The following is a 4272-nucleotide window of genomic DNA, read 5'->3' as shown; positions in this document are numbered from 1 at the left end:
TATATATATATATATGTTGTTATTATATGCTGTGGAGTCGGTTCTGACTCACCGACCCTGTGGTCTAGTGCTCTATCCTCCCGTGCACACCAGGAGTCCGATAAGCTCTCTAGCAGGCAAGAAGACTGTGTCGGACAGGCACACAGCATGGACCAGGACAGTCAGGGAAGGCCCTTTAGAAACAGCTGAGAATGTTGTGCTACAAGAGGTCTTGGTAACTTGTTACAGAGACCCTGAGCTGCACTCTCAAATCAAGAGTTCGGGGGGGGGGGGGAGGGGGGTAAAGGCTCTAAGAGCACCAATTGGTCACCTCGCCCTGTCCCAGACTCACAAGACTGACCTTTCTTAATGAGCAAGTCAGTCATCTGAGCACGCTCCCTGAGTGTGAAACTTCAGGGAGTAAACAGAGCTGTGCCAACCTGTCAAGAGGGGATAGGTGCTCACACCAGCTTCACCAGAAGAGCGTCTCCAGAAGGCAGACTTGGCAGGACTCCAGAGTCTGGTGCAGTTCCCAGAGTTGCTCACGAATGGGGCCCTGCTCTCCAGTTCTGCAGCAGGCACCTCACAGATGGCATCAGCGGTCAGCACGTGTTTCAGATTCAAACCAAGCTGAACGGTCCACCAAGTCCACCAACACTCTCCGTGGAATTTCTTTTTTCTATGAATCCCAGTTTCTAGCCAAACTCCAGCAGATTGGTGGTAGGGGAATTCAAAAATTCATTAAATGAAAAGATCATGGAGTTTTCCTACAAACTTTCTGAAACTCCATCACATTTCCTTTTAGGGAACTGCTGGAGTCAAAGCCAAGACCAGCAGTTATACCTGAAGCATACACCTCCAGTTTCACCATACGGGACCAAGAAATAACCTGACTTATGTAACACATATTATGTCAGAAATGCTTTTCTTGGATGCTACCTGGTTTGATTCCTCCACTTCTTTATGTGCACATACTAAATCTGTGTAACAATGCGGTGCTTTTCCACGGCCTTTCTCATCCTGGTCTTGTAACTCCTACCAGATGACTGGGTGGGGCTATGCAAATGAGGTGCTTGTGCCCCCCTCCCCCCCAAGGGGATTGGACAGTGTCTCCGGCTGGGTTCTCCAGAGTACATTCCCTGGATAGAAACTTCTTTCATGTATACACATAGAGAAGTTTCTATCCAGGGAATAGCTTACAGTTGTAGAGGTGGCAGAGTCCCAAGTCTGGGTCAACTGAGCTGAGATTAGCAGGTGGACCCAGCAAGCAGACAAGCAGACAAACAGTAGAGCAGGCCACTGACTCCGATTCAAAGGACTGGAGGTTGGAGGACAACCCAGATGCAAGATCCAGATCCAATGGATGTCTGTTAAATTGGGAGCAGACCACACCCCCAAGGAAATAGTCTTTCAACTGATTGGCTACTCATAGTCAATCATCATAGAGTTAACTCTATCTGTAGTGGATCTCACCATGGGCAAACACATCTCATGGCCACACCACTGGGACTCCTGGCTCAGTCAAGTTGGCACAAAACCTTAAGTGTCACAGACAGTTTGCTAATAATGCGACTATGGTGCATGAAACGCCTTGGGGGGCTGTTGTTATTGTTAAGTAACTCATAGCAACCCTGTATAGGGTTTCCAAGGAGTGGCTGGTGGGTTTGAACAACTGACCTTGTGGTTAGCAGTCCAGTGCTGACCCTATAGTGCCATACCAGGATGCCATAAAAGAAGCCGACAGCACCCAGTATTCCCAGGTGGTCTCCCATCCAAGTACTAACTAGTCTTGACCCTGCTAAGCTTCTGAGATCAGACGAGATCAGGTGCATTCAGGATGGGTTGTCCATAGACCCTATGGGGGTGGAGTCATGTAAATAAGGTGTATGCAACCCTAACGAGGGGGTTGGCCAGTTTTGCTATGCTAGATTGGAAGGAGAGCCAATCCCAGAGGACGGAGGCACCACTACACCAAGAAGAAGAGGTGGGAGTGGAACACGGGATCCCTGTGTGGGGAACCTTCTAGACCCAGTAGACAGAGCGCTCTAACACTAGAGATGGTGAGAGCTGGTGAAAAGCAGCGACAGAGAAACTCCAGCAAGAGAGGTAGCAGAGACAGGAGACTGGCATGAGGTGGAGGGGATTTCCTAGCCCACGGAGTTTGAAAGATGGGTGCCTTTGGGCAGGAGGCTTGCTGACAGAGTGGGGTGCCTCCAGGCACATGGCAGAACTAGGCTGACCCTGAAAGCATGGTGGCTGCACGCCTTCCGAAGGAGGCTTGCAGGGACAGTGGGGTTCTTCTGGGTACTTACCTGTGGAGCCAAAGCGCTCCGCAGCACTTGCTCGAGCAAGGCAGAGTCTGGGCTGCCCCAAGAGGACCAAGGGGCTGAGGGGCCAAGGACTAGGGAGAGGTCTGCCTGTGGGCATGACTGAGAAGAAACTGTATTCTGAAAGTCTTCCCTGACCCTGAAATGTAACCTGTTACCTTCCTAATAAACCCCATAATCCTGAGTATTGTTTGTAAATTCAGTGTGGCCCACTGTTTGTAAATTCAGTGTTGGAGGAGGAGATGTGTCTAGCTTCCACTTCATAAAAACCAGCTTTGGGCTGTTGGTCTTGATTCTCCTTCCCTTGTGAAGTTAGAGGAGGTCAGAAGTCCCCATCATGACTTTTAAGTGAACAGATTGGTTCCTTTTGTAACCAAATCAAATGTGTGCTCCAAAGTCTTTGTGGGAAGGGATGGAAAATAATTTAAATAACTGGATAATCAGCCAGAACTTGGAAATTTTGTTATGGAGACCCTCCCCCTCCCAGAATATACATTTAACATATAAACAAATTATGTACTGCTTTAAAAATAATAGTTCTGAAGGCCCCCAATACATGCTCCATCCCCAGTATGGAACATAACAGACATTTAGGTGCTGGTGTTTACAAGAAAAAGACTGAGCCCAACAGAAACATGGGCAATTGACGTAAGCTTATAAGAAAGGGAAACAAATAGATTTTAGACATAGGAAAATAAGCTGACTTCATTCACAGTAGCAAAAACAGACATGTGAAATTACCATGAAGTATGACACTTGGTGTAGTACTACAGGATAAGCACTGGACTGTTAACCATGAGGCTGGGAGTTCAAATCCACCAGTCCCTCCTCAAAAACCCTCCACAGGGTCACTATCAGTTGGAACCAACTCGATGGCACTTAGCAACAACATCATACTAGCATAGATCAGTAAGTTTGATGACACCGTTTATTATAAAAATGTGGGGTCCACTAGACTAATTTAACGAAGATATAAGGGTACACAGATACAAGCATCATGAGGAATACCTTGGCAATATTCATGTAAATAAGGTGTATGCAACCCTAACGAGGGGATTGGTCAGGTTTGCTATGCTAGATTGAAAGATCTTAAATGCACAACCCTGTTATCTGATACATCCTTCTGGGAATCTGTCCTTTATAACCTAATCAAACTTGTGCACAGTGATGACATCTAAAAACAAATCATTCAGAAAGAATTTGCAGTGTGTGGGTGAGTGTGTGGGTGGGTGGAGATGGGTAGGAGAAAGGAGTTAAAGTTAGGACTATGGCTAGGTTTGGGCAAGGCCTACGACATCATTTAGTGTTAGGGTTACGGTTGTTGTTAAGTGCCATCAAATCAGTGCCGACTCATAGCAACCCTACAAAGGATTTCCAAGGAGTGGCTAGTGGGTTTGAACTGCCAACCTTGCAGTTAACATTGCAGGGTTATGGTTAGGACTAGGGTTGATGTTAGGGGTAGGGGTTGGGTTAGGGCTAGGAGTAAGGCTTGGTCTAGTTTTAGGGTGATAGTTAGGTTTATTTTTTTCTTGAAATCTCCTTGATTTACCCTTGATTTGGAAGTTGTATAACTACATTATTCCTTTTTTTAACTTATATTTTGTCATTGTTGTTGTTACAAACTGGTATCTCTGGTTCCCTGTTTTCAGTCTTCTAGGTTGGTTTTACTTTGAATACTTGTAAATCTGGATTGAGTTCTGATAGATATTGTCAAGTATGTTAGTTCTGTCTGACATTGTCATGTGTGTTAGTTCTGATAGATATTGTCATGTGTGTTGGTTCTGATAGATATTGTCATGTAAGTTAGTTCTGATAGATATTGTCAGGTATGTTAGTTCTGATAGATATTGTCATGCGCGTTAGTTCTTATAGATATTGTCATGTATGTTAGTTCTGACAGATATTGTCATGCATGTTAATTCTGATGGGTAGCATCATATATGTTAGTTCTGATAGATATTGTCAT

The sequence above is a fragment of the Chrysochloris asiatica genome, unplaced genomic scaffold, assembly GCF_000296735.1.
Source record: "Chrysochloris asiatica unplaced genomic scaffold, ChrAsi1.0 scaffold00345, whole genome shotgun sequence".
NCBI classification, from domain to species: Eukaryota; Metazoa; Chordata; class Mammalia; order Afrosoricida; family Chrysochloridae; genus Chrysochloris; species Chrysochloris asiatica.
Note: the sequence above shows the minus strand (reverse complement) of the source record.